This window comes from Macrobrachium nipponense, chromosome 22 (assembly GCF_015104395.2).
Source record: "Macrobrachium nipponense isolate FS-2020 chromosome 22, ASM1510439v2, whole genome shotgun sequence".
In the NCBI taxonomy this organism is placed as follows: domain Eukaryota; kingdom Metazoa; phylum Arthropoda; class Malacostraca; order Decapoda; family Palaemonidae; genus Macrobrachium; species Macrobrachium nipponense.
The window spans coordinates 70,309,531-70,337,030 of record NC_087213.1 but is presented as its reverse complement, the minus strand read 5'-3'; the positions used below and the strand labels follow the sequence as shown (position 1 = coordinate 70,337,030).

The following is a 27,500-nucleotide window of genomic DNA, read 5'->3' as shown; positions in this document are numbered from 1 at the left end:
GAAAACACCAAAATAACACGACATGTTGTAGAATTACACAAGGAACTATATGATACAAGGAACCAGTACATTTTAGCTAACACTCTCCTGTTTCCTTAGAACGTTATGTCGCCCCCTCTCCACCCCATGTCCCCCCATCTCTACTTCCATATGAAAGCGTCCAAAGATCCCAGTGCTTATTAGACCCCCTAAGACATCCGCGGTCACAAATCGGCCGGTAATCTTCTTTCTACGGACTGCAGAGCCAATTCTGGCTCCATAAATCAAACACAATGATGCCGTGGAACAAGCTGGCACCGAGGTTCCCTTCTGTGTATTTCACCATTACCTGAAAAATTTCCCCGGGTTGAAATCATAAAGATGCAATTTCGAAAACTTTGGTCTGTACCGGCCAAGAAAAAACGGCTTATGTCCGACAAGTTTATTTTGCCCTTTCTTCTCGTACCATTCAAACACGTAAAGAATGAAGGTATTTGACAAGCCTTTTCCTCCAAAGAACTTATGATTTTACAAAGATAAACACGCACACACACACACACACACACACACACACACACATATATATATATATATATATATATATATATATATATATATCATATATATATATATATATATATATATATATTTATATATATATATATACATACACATATAGAATTTCATATCAGTTGCTCACAAGGTTCGATGCAAAATACATTTTCGAGTATTATAAAGCTTTTAAGGTTATCATATTTATGCTGACCATCCCAGCCATAATTAACACGCATTTATCTTATTATATGCTAAAGTATTGAACTTCCCGTTTTTACTGCCAATGTGTATTGTTTCTTTGTTTTATATTCTCACTTACACCTCCTTTGTTTTTCTCTCCTCTTTGTCTTAAAGCCTGAGCATATTTGAGGAGTATAACTAAAGTCTTGTCAGTAGTCATTTTGCCAATAATGATCTTAATATAATGTTCGGATTTGACAGGTAACCAATCATGCACTTCTTAATAAGCTTTAAAATCATTTGATTTCAAATTCAGAATGGAAACTAGCGTAAAATAATTATAAGGATTCCTAAATCTTTAAATTGCCTCGTTATTGCTGCAGTTTTGCCCACATTCTCTCTCTCTCTCTCTCTCTCTCTCTCTCTCTCTCTCTCTCTCTCTCTCTCTCTCTCTCTGTGTGTGTTCGGGCTTTTATTAAGATCTAATTACAATATTAATGATCGTATCATCGCTTGTGACAAGGTTTTGTAAGACCGTAACACGACAAACATTTCATTTGATTTTCATGACAGGAATGTCTCTTTTATTGTCAGTAATAAATATCGAACACAATTATCTGACAAAGGAAAAAATGGCGTAATAATATTGTGGCAAAATGTGACTCAGTTTTCATAGCTATGCAATGGAATATATTTCAGCCAACAATGGTAAAATATAGAATTATGACAGACCAATCTTTGGTGGTTGGAAAAAAATTTTTTTTGTACAAGATTTAGACTATTATTACATTATGAATAATTCTAATACACAACACGGAAAATTAGAGTCAGATGACCATTATGCCTTTTTGTCAAATTGTCGATGATAAAATGATATAAATACCGTATTTATAATGAAGGGAATGAAAAATAGCTTACAGAAAGAAATAAATCTCATCCAAGTAGAAATAAAAACAAAAGAAGAAATGTAGTCGCAAAACTGAATTAAAAATACATTTCGAACTTTTATACAAAATTAAATACGTAATCTTTACTCCATATATTCTACAAGATTTTTGGCACAAGCCGCACTGCAAAACATGAACAAACACGGCAAATTCTATTCTTCACGCTTTACCAATCATCAAATTCGTCTCAGAAAAGGATCTGTGTGTGTGTGTGTGTGTGTGTGTGTGTGAGAGAGAGAGAGAGAGAGGAGAGAGTGGCACAACAAACTTTGCCCAAGACGATGCGCAGGAAGAAACCTCTCTTTGCAGAAAGCATTAACCATCCCAACACGCCTGCCATTTCACCCCAACTTCAGCAGTTGCTCAACTAATGAAATCAGAAACACAATATCTGCCATCTGTCACCTCTTCCGCATTACAACACGTAATATGCTCCTCAGACCTGGTCATGAAACGTCACGTGTGGCGAGATGCTTCTCAAGACGAATTTGCACTTGCGTCTTTTCTTCGTTGTTATCATAAGGCTGTATCGTGTAGCTCAAAATAGGTTTGCCGCAACATTTGCCCTTTTCCGGAGCCAAAATTATTTCTCTCAGCAACGACTGGAAGGATTTGTGGCACTGACTTGAACCGTGAGGTAAGGAAACAAACAAACGTACCGGTAACAGTGAAACAATTATAACAAATATGCTACATGTAAATGTCTCGATGTATTCCGAATATCAGTAGTCTTCTTTCTACAGAGTCTGCTGGTACCGAATAAAGTTAATTGCAAAATGACTTTAAAATTTGTATTTGAAAAAAAGAAATAACACTCATGATATTTGTATGGTTGATAAACCTCATGGAACAAAATAAAAATCCATTGAGTTAGGGAAAAAATGAGTCTTTGCTGTTCCTTTTCAAAGAGCTTTTGAAAACATGACACAATTCGTCTCCGAAAACTCCAAATGAAACTTCCAAACAAAAGACATCGTAATCTTTGACAAAAGGGTACTCGAGCGGGACAGTGTGTCTGGCCTCTGGCGTCGCCGAATCTGATGTCATTAAAAACCAGATGTTTGGACGGACAGGGATGAATGGTTAGCAGATGATGGTAATTAAGCGAAAAATTAAAATGGGAAAAAAATACTGTTAAGACGCATCTGGGATTCTTACAAAAATGTGGAATACACTATTTTCCTTGTATACAGATTCAAGAAGCGAAGCTTTGTAACAATGGTAAACTACTACTAATGAAAAGTAATATATCCCCAAAAACGCTAACCTGATAGTATTGTCACATGAGTTTTCAAACAAACAAAACTTTTTATTAGAATGACCATTTATTAGCCACTGAATCACCTGGACCAAAGCGGCCTAAGTAAATAGAAAGGAATCTCATGAGGGAATGAATCATTCATTGTTGTAATCTCAACGGTGTCTGTTAAAATAATCGAGTAGAGAGAAATGACGAACATCGCTTCCACTCTAACTTCCAGCACATGTTTCACAGGGATTCAATCGGAAGTCTTGGGTAACTTAAGCAAAAGCTTCCGTGGAGTCAGAAAGTTATATGAAGGGATTAAGAACATAAAAAGAAGCATTTTCTAAAAATGTCCAATATTATTCTTTTATCCTTTTTAAACTAAGTAGTATGATACTTGATAATTATAAATACAAGACCAATTAAAAGAAATAAAATAAAAGAAAGCCGCGTTTTAGAGTTTCAGCTTGAAACCAAAATCTTCATTTACATTCAAATGAAACACTTAAAGTTTGATTACAGACAATTCTTTCATGACAACAATATGAAATTGTCTAGAATATGCGAATTATCGCTAACCGGGAGGGAAGGTTCCTTTAAAATACTAAAATTTAAATCGCATTTCGAAAACGATGAAGGCATCACTTATCTCATCATCCTGAAAACGTTACGAATATATTTCGATATATTTTAGGATACTTTTTCTTTATACCATTATACATAATAAAAATGAAATTAAAAGTCAAACTTGTTCGAGGTCAATTTCAGTATAATAATCATATCAGCTAATATTAAAGTTTTAAATTCTCTTAGCAATAATAATAATAATAATAATAATAATAATAATAATAATAATAATAATAATAATAATAATAATAATAATAATAATGATAATAGGATACAGCACTTATCTCATCATCCTGAAAACGTTACGAATATATTTCGATATATTTTAGTATACTTTTTCTTTATACCTTTATACATAATAAAAATTAAATCAAGTTAACCTTTTTCGAGGTCAATTTCAGTATAATAATCATATCAGCTAATATAAAAGTTTTAAATTTTCGTAACTATAATAATAATAATAATAATAATAATAATAATAATAATAATAATAAATAATAATAATAATAATAATAATAATAATAATAATAATAGGATACAGCACGGTTTTATGTTGACCGGTTTATTTCTGACTTACTGGAGATGAGCTTCACTTCCTTTATGTGAATTCTATGTCACTTATAGATGATAACATTTAGCGCTCTTTTAAAGGTGACTACAGGTGTCAAGTGGATTAAAATCGATTGTTTTTCTTACCCTAAGACTTCTATTTGGCAGTAAAACTGAAACGTTTCTTGAGAACGTACTGACAACCTTCTTCCGTCCCTCCCCACCACCTCTCTCTCTCTCTCTCTCTCTCTCTCTCTCTCTCTCTCTCTCTCTCTCTCTCTCTCTCTCTCTCATTAGTTTAGTAAATTGCACAACAGGTGTAAGAAATTTGAGCATATTAATCCCACTTTCATATGCATGTAAGTTTTTTTTCTCTCTTACTCATAATCACAAGAGATTTGAGGAGTTAAGTCCAAGAAAAGCATTTTCCGACTATGGTGGATGAACTGGAGGACTCATCCCGATTAAAACTCTTCCCATCTCCCGAGAATACCCGAGCAACACTGTAAAGCTCCCTAATCATGCTTCAGCGCTAATTATTCGATTAATCAACAATATTTTCCAAAAATAAAAACTGCCAGAATTCTAATATCCAAAGGCTTAGGGTTTTTGAAAAGTGCTTAGGAGCGACTGAGGCATTGCATAATTTCTCAAGGTTTCCAAATTTTCTCAGATGTTCTTTATTTTCCTACGATGTAACGCTGATTACATGCGTTATAAATACATACTCATACACCAACATACACACTAACCTAAAAAACAAAAACTGACACATGCCTCTTTCCAGAACTTTAGTTTATGATAGATGGAACTGGATTTCATCTAGATTTTTAAAATAGAGCTGTTGTTCGTTTGTTTTGTCTATTTTTTCTGTAGTTACTACGGTACACACATCAATATTCTACTTGAATAAAGTCTTCCTCACAATAATCAATATGTAACTTTGGCCTCACCATTTCTGGAACTATCATCTAACTATTTTGATTCAACCTACAAAAAAAATAAATAAATAAATAAAAACTGCCCTGCTTACACCCGCTAAGGCTGATCAAGACATTTGCGAATGATCTCTTCTCGCGAAACGCTACTGTCTTATCTCTCCCAAAATCTATTCATTTCTTGGCAGACATTAGGCCAGCCAAAAAAAAAAATCGCATATCTATTTTTTTAATTAAAAACAAAACTAAACCCTGGTCAATACCATATCTTCTTTCCATGATTCACATAAATGTTTTATAAAGGGTAAAGGAAACAAAAGGAGTATCATCACACTAGCTCAAAAAGGTATTTATGCACTTAAAGTCATGATTTCAGAAACTTTCAAACCTCCAGTAAGAGAATGAGATTATTTCACAGTCGGATTTAAATGTTGTCATTACAAAACCAAATCCTACTAAACGTTGACAAAAAGACGACCAACGGCTGGATTACAAAACATTCTGTACCTAATGTTACATTCAAAAGCATCAGGCAAGAGTACTTCAAAAAGATCACAGAAATAATCATATTGCATATTATCACCCAGGGATATCTAGCGAAATCAAAACTTATAATTTTCAAAATATCATCCAAGGCCATTAAAATAATCTCCCATTGGCATATGTGTTCAAAGTTTATTTTATGTTTCTGCTTTTCCTTCGCTCATTTCCCTCTCTGAGCAAAAGTATTTGGTATTAGGTCAACAATCGTAAGCTATAATACATCTGTTCTTTTATGGATCTATTATCAAACGCCGAAAACCTCCTGATCCTTGAAATAACAACTGAGGGAAGCACTGATAATATTTACAACCAGAAAGCTGTTCCAAGGTCTCTTTAAAGTTACTTTTCATCCGTATGGCAGACAGCGGGTGAAACAAGAGAGAGAGAGAGAGAGGAGAGAGAGAGAGAGAGAGAGAGAGAGAGAGAGAGAGAGAGAGAGAGAGAGAGAGAGAGAGAGTCCCACTGCGAATAACATGTTTTTTAAAATTAACGTGTATTAGTAAAAAAGCAATACAATTTCCCTGAAGCACGTTTACCCGAAGTTCAAAAGTTTATTCAATATGCATAATTACAGGAAAATAATGATTTATTTGCACGTGCTTAGTTGTGGTTTGGAATCATTCTTATTACAAAAGCATGTTCAAAATACCTGAGAAAATAAGTGCCGTATTCCAAATAAAACATAAATAGTATTATAAAGCCCTCACGTCACAATGATAATTATGACAAAAAATACACAACGGAAGACTACCATCAGCTGTTATTCTTACACCGAAATACCGATACGAATAAAAAATTTCAGATGTTTTACTACTCATATTAATATTCACCGTTCCATCTTCCTAGGTTCCATTTCACTTAACTTTACTCTCACTCACGTTTATTATTACCTGTCTTTTCTAACGAACACTTTTAAACCCTTCCACTAGTTTCTGCAGTTTCTCCTCACTCTCCCCAGTCAGTGCCTTATCACAAATCACTCTCAATCCCACGACTTGGCTCTTACAATTCAGAACAGTCCACACATTCAGGAGAACGCTTCGTCTCCATCATAGCGAATTTGTCGGCGCTCATTTGTCTTGTTCTCAAAAGTCGCCTCACGATCGCGTATATACATAGGCATACATATACACACACACATGTATAAAATGAGTCATATAGGTGTGGGTATTTGTAATAGCCCCAGTGATCATTTTCCTTCCCGATTTCCTCACATTTATTGGATGCACTTCCCACTACAAAGCCTAGAGTCCATAATTATAAGGAGACAGACGAAGAAACTCCCACGGCCACATTGGGTTTCTTCATTTGTTTCCTCATTAAGGTTAGTATTGTCTTAGGCTTTGTAGTATGAAGGCTCCATGTGTGGAAATATAAAGGTAAGAGGATACTGTAGAAATTACAGATATACTATGTATTCATCATGTAAACAATGGACCAGTAGCGCGCACACACACGCGCACACGCACACACACACACACAAATATATATATATTATATATATATATATATATATATATATATATATATATATATATATATATAAATTAATGAAAATCTTACAATTCCAATATTTTCATATCCCTGGTCTTCTGCTGTCTTGAGCTACTAACACCTTTAATATAACCATCTCTTCCTCCCTAAGAACGCACTGAAAGATCTCAACTATTTGTTAGAGCCCCATGACAACTTCGGTCGTATATTAGCTAGTAACCTTTTCTACGGACAGAAGAATCAATTCTTGGTCCACATATCAAAACAAATGATGCCACTGAAGAAGTTGGCACAATGGATCATTTCCCTTTATCTCACCAATGTGCAATACTTGGAAGTAAAATTATAAAGTTTCAATTTTCGATAAGCTGGTCTACCCCAATTTGGTGGGATCTTGCAAGATAGCATTTGTATTTTATCTTTTTTCAATATACCCCTTCACATTAATAAAGAAGGTATTAGACTTTACATAAAACCATTAGTAAGTGAGTTACTGTCTGGCTGTCTAGTTAAAACAAATTTTAGGTTTTGTCACAAGTAACAAAGACAAGGAAAGTATCTATAATAAGAACAAAACAAGTCAAAGACTATCATGCTCAGAAAGTCTAAGTTGGACGGGATAGAACTATAACCATTTGCCTGAGAGAGAGAGAGAGAGAGAGAGAGAGAGAGAGAGAGAGAGAGAGAGAGAGAGAGAGAAATCAATGAAACTGAGTCGCCAGATTTATAAGGTATTTGTGCAACCACCTTAGGTCGGTTTTAAAATGATAACAGAATGAATGTGTCACCAACTGCAAAATGAAGAAAGGCGGCCGTCCAATTTTACCTCCATTTCTAAAGATTTCTCTCCGAGGTTTTCGTCATCACCCATCATCTCTGTTGATGGTTACCGTTTTCTTATACTGTGATATCCACATCGTGATTTGCAAGGATTTCTGATTTTTTCTCATCATCTTGATTCTGTTACCTGTCTAGAAATGAAGCTTGAAACTGCGGAGAATGAACAAAATTCATTTTTTAACTTTCTTTCTTCCATGGTAATGGTAGTTGAAGTTGTATACCATTGTTCTATTTTCTGGAATGATACTGAACGTTCTTTAAGTTACCAGTCTATTTACCCTCATACAACACACTTCACACAAAAGCAGGGGAGCAACCCTTTCACAAACACTCCATTCCCTGGACTTCATCTGTCTCACTACTTCTGTATGACATGCACTTTAAGACAATATTATTCCTTCCCCACTTTTCTACCAACCAAGACAGCGTTCTTGCATCCACTCGTCAAACTTTACATTTCCCTTCTCTTGAATTATTAATGAGGCAGAGACCCGTTTCCAATGTTAGAAGGTGAAGATTGTTAACGCAATTCTCCCAACTCACTGTAACTTTCCTCTATTACAGTTACAAAATACAACTTGACGCTGGCTATCCATTCTCTTCTATTAAAAGTTGCAAAAGCAATTATGTAATTTTGAAATTACAACTAAACTCGGACTGTTTTCTCATACATTAAAAGTTACGAATGCATCGTTGTTACATATACAACCAAACATTGCTAGCTCTTCTCCTCTATAAAAAGTAAAAGAAGCAATCAGGCATAATTTCAAGAAAAAATAATGACCCAACATTAACTATCCTTCCTCTTTTAACGTTGTAAAAGCCATTGTGTGTAATGTTACAACAAACGAACCCAAGGTTGACTCTTTCAAAACAGTTGCAAATGACTGCCATCATATATAGTACAAAACGCCAGCCTAACGTTGACTGCTTTTCTCCTTTATTGTAAAAGCAATCGATGTATAGTATTAAAAAGTGCAACGTTAACCTAGACAAAGTCCGGTTTCTAATTATCCCACCGGATATATCAGAATGGTCCTGACATCAATAAAACGCTCATGATTGAAGTATTTGCAAAGCAACAATTAATGCGATATGCATATTTTAGAAAAAATCAAATGATATTCATAAAGCCCTATCATTGGGCAGCAATTTGTAGCAAATATTTTGCGCAAAGGGAACAAAATACCTCGCACGTGTACCTTGAACTGAAAGTGAATGTAATACAACTATAAATTTATGAGCATATTTCAATGTCTAATTAGTAAATATAGGGTCATACATTAAAGAATAATTACACGCCTGTCCAGCTCTGACAGATGTATGAAAAATTTGGCTTGTAACTAATTATCGCAGCAGCTAAAAATCGAGCACAAAGATTAACGGCCTAATTAGGAAAAAAGTTACATGTAACATTTTGCGCACCAAAAGGTCGGGCAAACCCTTCTAACTTTGCTCACGTGGGTTCAAAAAATCGTGCTTCATACGTAGCCTTAAACCTGAATGCCCTGTTGTTTGTAGCTGTAATGAAATATCTACATAACAGTTAAGTATTTAGGATGAAAAGTTTACAGGAAATTGGTAATAATGATTCTTAGGTACAAAGTTGCGCTGGAATCTTCGACACAGTTCGAAAACTTTTTGTTTTTTTCACTCTCTCTCTCCATCTCTCGTACTTACAAATATTTATCTACAACGAAAAACGTTTTCCGATTGTACAAAAAAGCTTTGAATTATAACTTAAGACATCAAACTATTATTATTCATAAAAGGAACGAGATTCAGTTCCCAGTGTTGACAACCAAACGAGCGATTAAAGTGATTTAATATAAGCTTCATCTTTCATCTTTACTGGGTTGTAATCTCGCCTATCTGTCGTTCATTGTAAAACAAATGGGACAAAGCATCACCAATAGTGCTTTCATTCGGGAGAGGTTAAGGGCCAGGAAAAATCATTATATATTAAATGAACCCCGCCCTCCTCCTGAAGAAGTGGATTCAGCTTTGTTTACTGTCTCTCATCACTTGTACCTGGATGGAAGTTGAAGGTAGTTAAAAGCCTAAAGTCATTTTCCATGTGAATACAAGGTAACGCATGTCTACAATTGAGTGACGCATGAATACTGATTAATTCATGTGGTCGAGTTATTATTATAAAAGAAGATACTATAGCAAGAATTAAAACAGCGAAACTCACTCACTTTTTCTATAATCCTACATTTGTATTATAAATCTCTGTAACTTTGCTGTTAGAGTTTCAGTTTACCTGATAATGCCTTTTCAACATATTGCACCAAAATAAAAAAAATAAAAAATATTCATGGCAAGGGACATTACTCCTATCTACTACACTGTGAAAGAATTTCAATTTATATAGCGAATATAGGAAAAAAAATTCTCAGATGGCAAATATGAACTAAAAGTCCTTTTCACAATTACATTTCTCGCCTTTTAGAGTTTGGATGCTCTCTGACCTAACCTACGTCAAAGAAGGATCTCTCTCTCTCTCTCTCTCTCTCTCTCTCTCTCCTCCTCATCTCTATGTCCCGTACATTTTTGGTGAAAAAATAACCCAGCACACTTCGCCGGAGATAATTCGTCTGAAGACGCCTCTCTTTGCCGCGAGTATAAACCTTCCCAAAAAGCCTTCCATTTCACCCGCAACTTCAGCCGTCGCCCAACTAATGAAATCAGGAACACAATAGCTGCCATCTGTCACCTCTTCCGTATTACACCACGTAATATGGTCCTCCGACCTGGTCATGGAACGTCACGTGGGCAAAGATGCTTCTGAGGACAACATATTTTCACTCTTTTCATTTTATCATCACGTTGATATGATGAAACTCGAAAAGATCTCTACTACAACAGCTTCCTCTTTCGCGAGGAAAATTCTTTTCCTAGCTGGGTCTGGAAGCATTCCAGTCACGAACAAGAAACAAATACAAGACAACATACGCAAAGGTAATGCCGAAGAGAGGTAAAAGGGAGCCTCCAGGTAAAATCCTGGAGTTCAAACATTACAGAATGGAAACACTACAAACATCAGTAGAGGCGGGTTAACGCTCTGTTTTGCTACAGATTTCGAACATTTACGGACTAAATTTAATACTGGAGATTCTATTTAAATCGCATACATGCCAAATAAACCTTCAACAAGGTAGTATAGAAACAAAACGTTTATTGTTTCATTCAATGAACGTACGAAAATTTGAATGTTCTTTCTGTAAAGACAAGTAACAATTGCATCTCAAAAACATGATCTTCAAACAAAAATAAATTAAAAAGGACGTAAATCAATGTATAGCAATTACTTGGCTTCGTAATAGTTTCAGGCCATGAAAAGCATATATGATAATTGAGCAAATGACTATTATTTGAAAAAATAACTAAGTAAAAACTGCGCCGTAATTTCTTCGGCGCAATCGAGTTTTCTGTATAGCGTAAAATGCTGTATGAAGCTGTCAGCTACGGCCCATGAAACTCTCAACGTTTTCCATGAAACTTTCAGCCACAGCCCGGTGATGGCATGTGTTCTTGCCACCTATAGACGGACGATCATGGCTAACTTTAGCCTTTAATAAAATAAAAACTACAGAGGCTAGATGGCTGCAATTTGATGTTTGATGATTGGAGGTTGGATGATCAACATACCAATTTACAGCCCTCTAGCCTCCATAGCTTTTAAGATTTGAGGGCGGACGGACAGACAAAAAGCCATCTCAATAGTTTTTCATTATAGAAAATTAAAAAGTGACGTAGAGAAATAAAATGTCCTCACTATCATGACGCTCTCAGCATGAGTTTTCACGGATTTACAAAATTTTCATAAAATTCTTTCACAAAGAGCGAGATTTGTTTTCATAAAGTTCAAAGAAAACTTCCCTTCGAGTTAACATGAAAATAAGCACGATAATAACGAAGTACAAGAACTAGACAAAAGAAAAATAAATAATTGAATAAAATCGCATTTTAGCGTTCCAGTTTGAAACCAAAAGCCTCATTTACATATGAACTGAGCACTTACATTATGATTACATCCAAGTATTATTTCCTCCCAACAATATTAAGTTACTCAGAATAAGAGAAACAGAATTAAAGGAATCGCTTTTCCACGGAAATGGCAACAGTTGTAATAATAATAATAATAATAATAATAATAATAATAATAATAATAATAATAATAATAATAATAATAATAATAATAATAATAATAATAATAATTTGTCTACATTATCTACGCTAAACAACTCTTTCTACCCATATTTAAGACAGATTTCTTCTGTGAGGGAACTTCAACCTGAGTCTCCGAAGAATTTACTAGATATACTATACTAACAAAAAAATAACTCACCATAGTCAATTTATTAGTTTGTCTTGAATCAAAGCGTGCAAATCATTTTTCCCAGCTACAGTGACATATGGTATTTTAGACCTTTCATCCCTCACCATAGTTCTACTGTGTTTCAACTTCACTGAAATTATTGCGGTCATTACTGGTGACAGACTGGTAAAGATTAAGAATGAAGGTAATCATAATACGAGCAATAATAATACAAATCGTCACAGAGAGAGTATGCAGGTATAACGATAATGATGTTGCCGCTTGATTATTACAACAAAGCTGATTCTACTGATGATTATGGTGAATGCCACGTTAATATACTATATCAGTTCAAAGGCAAAAGTAATGACTATCATATTCATCACACTAAACTTGAATATCATCAAAGCAATAAAAACTGGAATGCATTCTTTATTCCAGGCAAGGTACATTTCTTTCCCCAAAATTGGTAATTTCACACTATAACATTTCATTGTTGTATTTCCTGCGAGACTTCTCCGTCACTGATGGATGTAAATAGTTGGTATACTTTACAAGCACAGACGATACCCTAATAAAAAAGAAGTCATTAAGACTGTTTCTATCATTATTGCTAGCGGTGACGTTATTAACTTCCTTTTGGTTTACTAGGAAAAGCCCTCTTCTCTCTCTCTCTCTCTCTCTCTCTCTCTCTCTCTCTCTCTCTCTCTCTCTCTCTCTCTCTCTCTCATGATATGCTTTGAAAACCTGAGAAGTAAAACTTATTAGAGCTTGTAAAATGCATTAAATTCCATTTTCCCACACTCACGAATAAGAATAACGAAGTCAGAAGTTCACCACAGCAAGAGATTGTGGCATTACAACCAAGCTTAACCTAAAAAATTTTTTTTTTTTCAATTTAAAAGTGGAACGTGCTTTTTCCTCCCAAAAACATCGAAGCAGCGGGTAAATCTCTTAAATCATACCCCTGGGCTAATTATTCGGTCAACCGGCAACATTTTCCCATTTCAATTACTAGACTTCTAAAATCCTAAGGCCGAACTGCTTATGGTGTTTTGGTAAGTGCTTTAAGAGAGGCCGAGTCAAGGCACCAGCTCCAAGTTTCCCTAATCAGCGCGGATTTTCGTAAGAATCCTGGACAGCAACTTCTAGGAGAGGAGGATATATATATATATATATATATATATATATATATATATATATATATATATATATATTATATATATAGTACTGGTAATTGCAATTGTATTCCAACACATTCCTATGTGGAGTACAATTGAATGTGAATATATATATACTATATATATATATATATATATATATACATAATATATATATATATATATATATATATTATATATTTTAATATATATTAATATTATGTATTTATATTTATATATATATATTATATATATAATATATATATATATATATATATATATATATATATATATATATATATATATAATATATATATATATATATATATATATATATATATATAATATATATAGATATTTATATATATATATATATATATATATATATATATACTATATATATATAAAACTCATGCGTACATGCTGAAACTTACGCTGTCCCTGCTAGAATTTTAAGCAAATAGAAAAAGAAACAAGAAAATAAAATTAGGAAAAAAAAGCAAACTAAAATGGGTAGCTTAAGAATATATTTTGTATCGCCAAAGCGTTCTGATGGTTTCATTACAACGCCACGTCAACCTACCGTTAAAAAATCAGCCGCACTGTTGACTGGAAGACTGCCATGGCACGATAATATAACTTTAAGATTTGTCCACGGCTGTGGTTGATACCCGTTCAACTTTCAGCAATGAAGCAAAACTTAAGACGAAAAAACAAGCATTTACACCAGGAATATCATATAACTGTCCATCAAAGTATACATATATATATATATAATATAATATATATATATATACTATTATAATATATATATATATATATAAATCGCCTCAGTGACGTGGTCGGTATGGTGTTGGCGCGCCACCTCGGTGGCCGCGAGGTCGATTATCGGGCATCCCATTGAGGAGTGAGAGATGCGTATTTCTGGTGATAGACATTCACTCTCGACGTGGTTCGGAAGTCACATAAAGCCGTTGGTCTAGTTGCTGAATAACCACTGGTTCCTTGCAACGTAAAAACACCATACAAACAAACAAACACTCAAAGTATATGACTGACATGAAAAACCTTGGAATGTCTCTTCAAGAGCTGACATAAGAGTAAGAGTCCGTGCTGCCATGCAACCAGACCAGCCAAAAGAATACAATCTAGAAACGCTACCCGCCCTAGAGTTTTCTTCCCTGTCGAAGGTCTTACAGACCCCCATGCTTGTTAGAGCCCTCAGACAACCGCGGTCGTAAATCAGCTGGTAATCTTCTTTCTACTGACTGCAGAGCCAATTCCGGTTCCATAAATCGAACCCAATGATGCCTTAGGCCACCCGACACCAAGGATGTTTTCTGAGTATTTCACCATTATCAGCAGAACTCCATGGGGGTGAAATAAAAAAAAAATGATACAATTTCTGAAGCGTTGGTCTATACCGACCCAAACAAGCTTAGGTCGTATAATCTCATTTTATTAACCTTACTTTTAAAATCGACTCGTGAAAAAATGAAGGTGTATTTTTGCTGTATTTTTCTCTTAAAACGAATTTGGTTAGAAAAAAGTAAAACAGAATTTTAGGCCAAAGGTCTAGTGCTGGGACCAGTGAGGTCATTCAGCGCTGATACGGAAGCTGACACCAAAAAACTCTGAAAGTTGTAACAGGAGGAAAACCTCTCATGCACGATAAATCAGTTGTTGGGAGAGGGTGGAAAGTATGATGGAAGAAAGAAATTATGAAGGGAGGTACAGTAAAAGAAATGAAAGAGGTTGCAGCTAGGGGCCGAAGGAACGCTGCAAAGATCCTGAAGTAATACCCACAGTGCACAGCATGAGGTGCACTGATGGCACTATCCACCTACAGTGGAATTTAGTTGGCAAAGATAGAAAGCAGGAATGTGTCGCTTGGAGAATGAACAGCTCGCAAACAAAAATGAGGACGGAATTGTTCGAAATCAGCCCATTTGAGAGGGAAAGGAGGATTATTGCACTGCGCTGCCCTAAATGAGAGACGAAACCCAGATTAAACTCGACAGCTTTAATTCCCCACGACTGTTGTCTTCGGAATGCTTGACATCCCTACAATGATTGATTAACACAATCATTATACTTTTTGCATGGTTTTTTACTTCTTGTAATAATCGTAAATATACCCTGTCTTTTTTCCTCCACTGGAAAGGAAATAAGTGAATCAAGTTTGATATAATATATATATATATATATATATATATATATATATATATATATATATATATATATATATATATATATATATATATATGTCAGATGAAAGAGGGCTATAATTAATAATATATTTAATATGCCAATGTGATGTGCTGTGACTTTTTTAGAATGCGCACATAGATTCAGAGACAAGAGCCGAAGCGTTGACCTGAGAAAGATGATAAATCATTTCTGGGATGGTGCGATACGAAGATGCATGGTTAAGCGGGTCAATGTTCGTGAGTTCATGAGAGCTTGTTCAAGGTGCCTTTGAAAACTGGTTGTAACCAGTTTATAGAGGCGTTACCGAAGAGCATGAGTTCGTGTGTACGTGTGCGCCTCTTCCGTTCATAATGGCATCTTTAGCCAAATCTATGGGGAGACTTACGGACAGGTCTGTGGGAGAAAAGGCAGAATGCAGGGATAGCTCTGCAAAAGTTTTAATTATTTGTGTGTGGTTTTCCAGGCTGTAATGGGTAAGTGTTGATTTACTTTAGCCAAAAGGATGGCTTGTTGTCTGTTTGACATTTTGTAAAGATGTCCTATTTAATCTTTGACTTTGTCTCTGCAATTGTGTGTGCTTACGAGTATCTTCTCGTATCTTTTAAACAGGCGGTTCTAGTGAGGGAGACAGAGAGTCCCAAGTGGAGGGAACTATAGTATTTTGGAGAAGAGATTGGTGTGACTAATTACTGATTGAGACATTTAAATACTGGGGGGTTATCTGAGTGGTTTGTCTGTGTGACTTGAATTATTATCTTTCCATTGTTGAATAAATATTTATGTTTTTTATAACTCTGACTCGATGACGAAATGATGGATCCAGAGATAGATGGAGAGAGAGAGAGAGGAGAGAGACGAGATAGATTGAGAGAAGAGAGAGAGGTGATGAGAGAGGGAGATAGATTGTTTGAAACCAGTTCCTCTTACGCTTAGGCTTAACGCATACCGAATATTAAATACCCTTCGCTGGTAATAGGTATCAGTAGGTGGGTAACATATTATATACTATACATTATATATCTATATATATATATATATATATATATATATATATATATATAAATACATATATATAATACATAACCGTACACCCACACGCGTGTATAATATATATATATATCTATAGTATATATATATATATATATATATATATATATCATCCAGAGACAAATTGGGAGAAAGGGATTCAGAATGAAAAGAGTATTAGGTCGTTCTTTTCTAGCTTCATATTTCCTGCTGACGATGCCTGCATGGCAAAGAAAGGCCAACAGATGACGCATGAAGTTTTAGTTACCCGCAACTCTCTTGGAAACTTGTAACACGTGATTATATTTATAAGCTCCAGCAGCTGTTATGGTCGATAGGAAGATTTCGATGTCCTTCCACACAATGAAAGGCATTTGATCCATAATGGAAAAAAGTTAAGTATATCTTAGTTTTACCAGACCACTGAGCTGATTACCAGCTCTCCTAGGGCTGGCCCGAAGGATTAGATTTTTTTTACGTGGCTAGAAACCTATTGGTCACCTAGCAACGGACCTACAGCTTATTGTTGGATCCGAACCACACTATATCGAGAAATGAATTTCTATCACCAGAAATAAATTCCTCTGAGTCCGCGTTGGCCGAGCCGGAATCCATAATGGAAACAAATATTATCTGAACCGCTGCACCTCTATCAGTGCTGAGGGCTTAAAAACAGAAATTCGAACTATCTCCAGAACTAGCGATAACAATACCAATTGTCAATAACTACGGTTAATAACTTGGTAAAAATGGTTGCAGGAACAAGGCAGGAACAATATGAGAGGAAGGCAAGCATGACGGAAATTGGAGGAAGACAGATAAAATCGAAAAAGATGGAAAATTATAATTATCAACGACAAACAATCTCCGGAAGTCTCCCGCCAATCACTAAGTACGTTTACGTAATCTGCTCTCTCTCTCTCTCTCTCTCTCTCTCTCTCTCTCTCTCTCTCTCTCTCTCTCTCTCTCCTCTCTCTCTCTCTCTCTCTGAACCACCTACACTGAAAAATAAGGCAACCAACTTCACCAGAGATGATTCGTACGACGAAGGCTCTCTTTGCACGGGCATTAAATATCACAACCCACCTCCTCCTAGTGAAGAAATCAGCAAAACAATAGCCGCCATGAGTCACATCATCCGCATTACGGCCAAGTAATATGCCCTTCAGGCCTGGTCATGGAACGTCACATGGTCCGAGCTGCTTCTCGCAGACTGTGTCTATATTCAAGAGGAGAAAATTTTATCGAGGAATATCAACATTTGCTGCACGAACATGAAATATGAAAGAAAAGGCATACATGAAAACACGTATCAGTCACTGAAAGAGGCGGAAGAAAGATGGCACAAATGTTGCTCATTTGTAAACGAGTAATAGCATTGTTCCAAACACGAAAACAGAAGTCTTCAGAGAATTTAAGAGGAAAACATTTAAATGTACATCCTGAGCCATTTCTCTCACAACATGCTAATGCAAAAGACATAAGGAGCAGTTTACAAGAAGCAGCAGTGAATTATTGTCTCTCCTTGAGGTCTCATGAAAATTGTCTCCGTCTTGAAAAGACATAAAATTGGACTTACAAATTAAGACACACGCCAAAAATAGAATAAAAGAAAAAGCATTTACCCAGAGGGACTGCCTGGCTTCGCCACATCAAAGCAACATCGTCAGTAAGGGGATGGCGTTATGGAAATAATGAATAATATTACTAATTTAAAAATAATGGAATGGGAAGCCGAGAGGCAAACCAACGTCTTCTGCTATTTTGTATATGTTTCGACAAAAACTGCATTAATTCTAATTATGAAATTTAGGCTATAAAACCTAGCACAGTGATACTTTCAGCCATTCAGCGTTTTAACACAAGTAAGGATAGCTATACAAAATATAATCTAATAGAAATTGACAGTCAAATAAATATTTAAAAGTCATAGTAATAACTATTCTATATAATACTAAAACTCTGAAAAGTTGTTTGTTTGAACACCGGAAGTTAAACGGTGCAAGTGCTGTCCGAAGGCTTTCCCCATCCCCCTTCTTTTCCCCCTTCCCTTCTACCTCCCCTCCCTCCCCTTCCTCCATCCTCCTACCCTTCCACAACCCACCCGTTCCCCTTCCACCTCCCCTCCCCGTATTTTCAACATGGTCGCGGGTGGTGTAGTTTTCTTTAAAAACGACAATCGCCGCCGAGTACCTCACTCATGGACTGGCCAAGCAAGGTGGTAGGCTCATCTTTTCTCTCTTCACTTAAAAGAGGACGGTCATTCAGAATATATTTTAGCGTTAGGAATGTTTGACAGGAGTAACACACTGGAACCTTTCCTCCATATCCAAATTTGTAACAAATGCCCGGGGTTGACAAGCTTATGTCCACACGTAACCTTTTTAAAGCTATGCTGGTCAACCTATCAAGGTAATTTGTGGTCTGCCATTTCTTAATGGTTGGTCCCACCCTGTGGTAGGTCCTGCGTGTCGTAAAAGGCGACTAAAAGGACAGCTGCTGCCTTGCAGTCTTACTATTTTAGTAAACGGCTAGGCTTACCGCCAATAATTGTGGAAACTGCAGTCTTACTTTTTATCTTACTTTTTAGTAAAAGGCTAGATCCCACGCCAATAACTGGAAACTGCTGCCATGCAGTCTTTACTTTTAGTAAAAGGTTAGGCCCACCGCCAAACAACGGTGGAAAAAAAACTGCTCCCTTGCAGTCTTACTTTTTAGTAAAAGACTAGGCCACCGCCAACAACTGTGGAAACTGCTGCCTTGCAAGTCTTACTTTTTAATAAAAGCCTAGGCCCACCGCCAATTAAAAACTGTGGAAAACTACTGCCTTGCAGTCTTACTTTTTAGTAAAAAGCGTAGCCCACCGCTAACAAACTGTGGAAAAAAACTGCTGCCTTGCAGTCACTTTTAATAAAAGCCTAGGCCCACCGCCAATAACTGTGGAAACTGCTGCCCCTTGCAGTCTTACTTTTTTTAGTAAAAGCGTAGGCCCACCAGCCACAAAACTGTTGGAAACTGCTGCCTTGCAGTCTTACTTTTTAGTTAAAAGCGTTAGCCACCGCCAACAATGAGGAAAAACTGCTGCCTTGCAGTCTTACTTTTTAGTAAAAGGCTAGGGCCCACTGGCCATAACGGTGGAAAACTGCCGTCTTGCAGTCTTACGGTTGTTTAGTAAACGGTAGGCCCACCGCCAACAAACTGGGAAAATTGCTGTCTTGCAGTCTTACTTTTAGTAAAAGCGTGCAGCACGTAAAAAGCATAACTGTGGAAATTGCTGCCTTGCAGTCTAACTTTTTAGTGAAAGGCTAGGCCCACTGCCATAACAGTGGAAACTGCCTTGCCTCTGCAGTCTTACTTTTCGTAAAAGGCTAAAAGGACCACGCCACAACAACTATGGAAAACCCTGCTGCCGTGCAAGTTCCTACATTTTAGTAAAAGCCTAAGGCCAACCCTTGCCAATAACTGTGAAATGCTGCCTTGCAGTCTTAATTATAGTACAAAGCGTAGGCCCACTGCCAATAACTGTGAAAACTGCTGCCTTGCAGTCTTACTTTTTAGTAAAAGGCTAGGCCCCTGCCATAACTGTTGGAAAACTGCTACCTTGCATCTTAATTTTTTAGTAAAAGGCTAGGCCCACCGCCAATAACTGTGGAAACTGCCTGCATTGCAGTCTTACTTTTTTTTAGCCTCACACCCCCCCACCCTCACCCAACCACCAACCCAAAAAGCCCCCCAACCCCCCCCCCCCCCCCCCAACCAAAAGGTGAGGCCCCTGCCATAACGGTGGAACCTGCTGCCCTTGCAGTCTTACCTTTTTAGCCAAAGGTTAGGCCCACTGGGGGGCCCCCCCCATAAACGGTGGAAACGCTGCCTTGCAGTCTTAATTATTAGTAAAAATGGCTGGCTCCCACTGCCACTAACTGTGAAAACCGCTGCCTTGCAGTCTACTTTTTGCAAAGGTTAGCCCCAACTCGCAGAAAACTGTGGAAAAGCTACCTGCAGTCTTACTTATTTAGACTAAAAGGGCTAGGCCCACCGCCAATAACTGTGGAAAACTGCTGCCTTGCAGTATTATGTATTAGTAAAATGCTAGGCAGCCCACGCAAACCAACTGTGGAAACTGCTGCCTTGCAATCTTACTTTTTAGTAAAAGCCTAGGCACCCGCCAATAACTGTGGAAACTGCTGCCTTGCAGTCTTAATTATTAGTAAAAGGTTAGGCCCACTGCCATAACTGTGGAAACTGCTGCCTTGCAGTCTTACTTTTTAGTAAAAGGCTAGGCCCACCGTCAAAAACTGTGGAAACTGCTGCCTTGCAGTCTTACATTTTAGTAAAAGGTTAGCCCCACTGCCATAACTGTGGAAACTGCTGCCTTGTAGTCTTACTTTTTAGTAAAAGGTTAGCCCCACTGCCATAACTGTGGAAACTGCTGCCTTGTAGTCTTACTTTTTAGTAAAAGGTTAGCCCCACTGCCATAACTGTGGAAACTGCTGCCTTGCAGTCTTACTTTTTACAAAAGGTTAGCTCCACTGCCATAACTGTGGAAACTGCTGCCTTGCAGTCTTACTTTTTACAAAAGGTTAGCCCCACTGCCATAACTGTGGAAACTTCTGCCTTGCAGTCTTACTTTTTAGTAAAAGGCTAGGCCCACCGTCAAAAACTGTGGAAACTGCTGCCTTGCAGTCTTACATTTTAGTAAAAGGTTAGCCCCACTGCCATAACTGTGGAAACTGCTGCCTTGTAGTCTTACTTTTTAGTAAAAGGTTAGCCCCACTGCCATAACTGTGGAAACTGCTGCCTTGTAGTCTTACTTTTTAGTAAAAGGTTAGCCCCACTGCCATAACTGTGGAAACTGCTGCCTTGTAGTCTTACTTTTTAGTAAAAGGTTAGCCCCACTGCAATAACTGTGGAAACTGCTGCCTTGTAGTCTTACTTTTTAGTAAAAGGTTAGCCCCACTGCCATAACTGTGGAAACTGCTGCCTTGCAGTCTTACTTTTTAGTAAAAGGTTAGCCCCACTGCCATAACTGTGGAAACTGATGCCTTGCAGTCTTACTTTTTAGTCAAAGGCGATGCCCACCGTCAATAACTGTGGTTGAGGACAGCAAGTGCATGCGGTCGTAAAAACCCCTTTGCCAAATAATAAACCACGCCTGATGTTGCAAGGAAAGGCTGCATCAGGCAACCAACCCTTTAGTGTAGGGATAACGGTGGGAAAGAAGAAGGATTTCTTGAAGGTTGATCGGATGGCGGTCAACTGAAAATTATTCCAGCTAACTTCCCACTTATTTCCAATGTAGGAATGGATCACTTACTTAAGATCACCATTAAGGAAATTTGTAATCCACTGATTACATTTCCCATTACGTCTTTAGTTGCTTTGTCTGGTCTCTTGCCCCTAGCAGCTGCACATTTCCTTCTCCACCAATAGACAGCTAGACGATGCGACAAACGAGCAGTTTTAGATATTATTCATCGGCGTTACCGAGATTGACATAGGCGAAGTGTTCATATGCATGAACAAGAAATGAGAAATCATCGTGGCTTGCATCTATCTATGAAGCGTATATATCTGTCTCTGAATAAACAAATATCACTGCCTCCAGAACATGGTAATTTTTCGAAATTTAAGAAGACTAATGAAAGATAAAAACTGTACTTCTTGTGGTTTTGTGAAATTTCTTTATACCTTTTTAAATTGCCAATAAAATTCAAAGTGTGGAATTCCAATTTGTATCAGAATCTATCAAAATTTTATTAGCAACATGCTAGTGTCCATTCTCGTTTAGAGTAACTGGAGTAATAGTCTATTATTCATTAAGAGTTAAAGCAACAAATATTCTTAAATACTTTAGAATAACAATTATTTACTAATCTGACGCATCTAATGCAGCATATTCCCGTCGGTAATAGTTAGTATTTAGTTTTGCAACCGAATTCACCACAAATACCGGATTAATAAGTGCCTTAATTGTACATCATAAATGGACATGAGGTTTTTATGGGTGTTTTAGTTTTACGACACTTGAATGTACGTTTCGAATTCCTACAGGTTAATGTTCTTCACTCTTATCTCGTCTCCTATCAAATTCGGACATTTATCTAATTGTTAGGCCTCAACAAGTGGGTTTCAAATTTCCCACAGCACGAACCTCAACACAAGCCAATTCTTATATCGCCTATTTCATTACTTAACACGTAGAGGAACAATAAAGATTTGATGACATTTCTCGTTTACTTCTATTAAAAAAAAAAAAAAAAAAAAAAAAAAAAAACTTCAGCACTTCGTTAACCCTTGGCGCAATTTACATAAAACTCTTGACGAAATTCTTTCGTCGAGTGTTTTATGCAAATTGAAACGTCTGATTATGTGGGTATTCATGCATGGGGTACCAGTAGCCTAGGGAAATTCGGAGTCTCCAAAGCATTATTACCCTTTTTTATGGCTGTCTTCCATCCAAGTCTTTATTTGTTAGTTTGTATGGTGTTTTTAAGTTGCATGGAACCAATGGTTATTCAGCAACGAGACCAACGGCTTTACGTGACTTTCGAACCATGTCGAGAGTGAACTTCTATCACCAGAAATACACATCTCTCACCCCTCAGAGGAATCGAACTCGCGGCCACCGAGGTGGCACGCCACTGAGAAGCGCCCAAGTCTTTATTCCGGGTTCATGAAAACTAAATTCAGCATAATATTTCTTCCAACGCTTACGCTATTGCGGTTACTTCAACCTTTCTTTGGAGAGATCACAGTAATATAAATACCTGACCATCACAGTAATATAAATACCTGACCAGGTTCATAGATAAAAGGCACTTCATTTTGATACCTCAAGTACTTTTCTTTTCGCAACTAAAGAAACTCTAAAGTAAGTTTACCTGTTCTTATAGGGAATGTAAATCTCATATTTTGGGTTGCTTCATCTTTGTGTCCTTAACGAAAAGCATTGGGACACGAGCCTCACTTGTTTGATCTATGCTACTTACTTGCTTAGTTTCCTCTTTAGATCTCTCCTACCATTTGCTACATATTTATTTTTTTCTTTTGTCTGGGACCCTCGCATGAATCTCAAAAACGTTTCATATAATTGGTAATTCTTTTATTTCTCTTTCATGGTTTATCACGTCCTTAACTACTTCTCTTGCTGTAACGAGCTGCTTATCCAACAAAGGTTGCAGTTGGACTAAGAACAATATCAGTTCGGTGACCGTTGCTTCCCTTCTACTTACAAGCTTTGGAATGTTCTTACTGGTTTAGTTTCCCTGACTGTTATAGTCTTCCCTTAAATTTCCCATTCCACCGGTCACTGCATAAAATAAAAAAAATAAAAAAATAAAATAAATAAAAAAAAGCTAATATGAGATAACTCATACTCTAACCTAAATCCGTACCTAATTTTGTACTGTATTCTGTATTACGAAAGTTGCAAAATTCCGGTAATTATAAGAGTAAGACCGACTTCTTCTAGACATCGCCAACAAACTCACAGGAATGACTCGAAGATATAATGACGTACCTTACGACGTCATTAACTTGTCCCCTCCTTGATGGATAATTGGCTATTAATGAAAAAGTCCTAACCTCTAGCAACAATGAAATACAACCAATACTAGTTGTTTACACTTTGTGGTAGTAGTAGTAGTAGTAGTAGTAGTAGTAGTAGTAGTAGTATATAGGATTTATGCCATGAGGTCGAGTGCTAGAATCCTTGAAGAAAAGGGTTTCCACAAGTAATCAAGAGATATTATTCCCTATCACTATTTCTCCATTGGAAAATTAAATAATTAAAAGTCAATTAACAAAGTGACGAAAACTTTAGCATTTGTCGTAACTACTTTGATATTTTCCGTAACATGACAGTGACGATCAATGTAATAAATAGAGCATATATAATTATCTTTCTGCACCTTACGGAAATCAACAAATGACGAAAACCTGGCAGCCTTGGATGTCCAAAAAAGGGCCCTATTATTCATTTACCTGTTCAAGCTTACGTAGAGTTTCCCTCTTCACTTCTAAACAATTGTGCAAGTCGAATCACAAAAGCTGTCCTGCAACCAAGGGGACGATAACTTATCATAGCCGCCATTCTTGAAGTCTTGACAAGGTACGAATATTCATTCAGAGTTTCAGACACAGCTATTTGTCGTCATCACCTTGTGGGAGGAGTCGGCACGTCATATGTTTACGTCACGTATAATTTTGAACCCATACATTAGAGTGTTCCGGCACTGGCTTCGGATGCTTTTTTTACTCTTATGAATATACTTTTTTCTAATATAAGTAATAAAGAATGCTACCGAAAATTAGGTAGGGAGGTAAAGTATACTATAGCTAAGTAATATCTTTGCCAAATGCACAGAAGAAAAGTTATTCCGGAAAAACACCGGGACAAAGGCTCTAAATCTCATAGTATAATTTTTCTTCACAACTCTCTCTCTCTCTCTCTCTCTCTCTCTCTCTCTCTCTCTCTCTCTCTCTCCTTGTCAACTTGGATTAGGGTAATTCTACAAATCATCGTCAACTTATGGGCCGGGATAGTTCTAAGAAACATCCGACCTTAAATTTCAGATCCTTGGCCATACGCCAGGAATAGTATTCAAGGGTAATTTCCTACGCAGAAAAGCCGAATCAGGCTGATAGGCAAAAGAAGAGAAAAGCCTTTGGATCGGACGGAATGGCAAAAGTGAGCTGATTGGAGAGAACCTCGAAAATATTTCCATGTTGACGGGAATCCTTTATGAAGGCAGTTCTACAACTTTCTTTTTCCTTTTCTGTTTTGCGCATACAGATGTCTCATTAAAAACAGGACGTCTGCCTGAACACATACGTACTTATCTGTTTATGTACTTTTTTGTGAACAAGAAAAACTTGCATGCGCATACAAAGTAATCATCAAAGAAAACAATAGGTTTATTCGGGTGAAAGAACATCAAAAGAACTAATAAACTAAAGATATTGGACTAAAATATAAATAAAAAAAGACTACGGTCAGACGAAACATCACCAGAAAAATAGTTTCCAGAAAAAAACGACTCAAACAAGACAATTCTCTGAAAATTGCAAGAGATTACTATCTGAAATAATGCTCGAGTCTAATTGCCTTCCAAAATGACATATGGAAGCTAAATCGTCTCAACCGGTTAGACCGAGCTCAGCAGTCCACACAAGGCTTCTACTCCCTTTCAGACCTGAACGCATTTTGAGCAAGGTTCCGTTCTGGCATAAGGCTAACCTCATCTAAACCAGAGGACTCTGAAGCTAAAATTTCTCAAGAGTGTAAACTCTGCTATCCTTTTATCTAACCACTTTTTCTTTTTTTTTTTTTTACCACTGATGTTATTTCAGTCGGGTATGAAGCAGTACACAGTGGTATAATGACCTGTACACCACTTCTGAAAATTTAACCCGAAAACTTGCATGAGAGAGAGAGAGAGAGCTTTGTCACGCTATAGAAAGAACCATGATTTTAAAGGAGAAAGCACTAAATTCCAGCTAATAAAACAAAACTACAGCGTGAGCTGGTATGAGTGTTCTATCCCATTTTAAATAAAAGCTGACGAACTACCAATATCAATATCTACAAACTTATCAGTTCACTGGAGATAATCTACTTTATGCTTATGGCTCACCCACCAAAGACCTAAGGATAGCTAAAACCTTCGCTTAACTAATTTACACTCATTCAATTGAATACTTTGGCACTACGACCATCAATAGAAATAAGGACAGTAAAATAAGCTACATGAGTCAACCTGAAGCATGTTCTCTACGTTTTCTATAATTCAACACAAACAGAAAATGAGGAAATGCCACCAATGAGTAATATGTACGGTTGAAAGGATAGTAGTAGTACATTCAAATCGAAACCTCATTTTTCTAAACTATAAAATAAAAAAAATAAAAAATAAAAATTGTGTCGTTATCACAGCTGTGTACGTTAGGCCAAATTGTTTACAAATTCAAGTGCTCATGAACTGAGTAAAGTAGAAAAGACATGCGATCAAGGGTAAAAAGAAGCAGCTTGCTAACTAGGAAGAGCACTGCAATTACCAAAGATCCAGCTACGACATTCTAAAAGGGCTGGTGCATTCCAAGCAAGTAGTTGTGAAACGAGGTTGAACCGTGAATCATGTGTCTTAAGTAATAGGTGAATCTCTGATAATTCTTAAAAGACATGCAAGACACGACGTTTAATACTGACTAATGCATGCACAATAAAACTATTTATTAGTACTAATTGACCAAATATTAAACCACAAATTATGCAATATGATCAAAACGTTGTAATAACTCTTATACCCTTGGAATCCTCATTAGATCACTGACTATATAATTGGGATACATGACGATAATAAGTTCAAGAACAGCAAAAATACTTTAAATCTCTCCAAGTCCTACAGAACAAAGAAGTGTCCTTACTTGATTGATTGAGAGAGAGAGAGAGAGAGAGAGAGAGAGAGAGAGAGAGAGAGAGAGCACAAAATGTTGTACTCTTATTTATTACTTATGAATCACGACCCTGAATGTGCTTCCACGTACAATATAAAAGAAATTACTGTAAAAAAAGAAATAAAATAAAAGAAGTAGGGACCATGAAAGAAATCTTCACTTTTCCTGACGGACAGAGTAACATCCAATTTCTATAATAAAAAAAAAAAAAAAATTATTCTCGAAATGGCCATGATAGAATAATTGCTAGCAATTTCGCGACAAGGCATTTTTAACATTCACCTTTTAATTAATAAATCTAACAAATCTGTAGCGGCGCTCGTCCAAATGAATCGGGAAAATCTGCATAAACGTGGATTTTTACATCTTGAAAACAATCGGCGGCCATTTATAATTTGTCTGTCAAAATGCGATTTCCATTTCATT

The 27,500-nt window shown here is 36.6% G+C and overlaps 1 long non-coding RNA gene across 1 annotated transcript in view; it reads right to left on the bottom strand.

The window, feature by feature from the left end:
• Positions 1 to 27,500, bottom strand: part of LOC135198420 (uncharacterized) — a 146,084-nt gene that overhangs the window by 863 nt on the left and 117,721 nt on the right. The gene's annotated exons all lie outside the window — the stretch shown is intronic.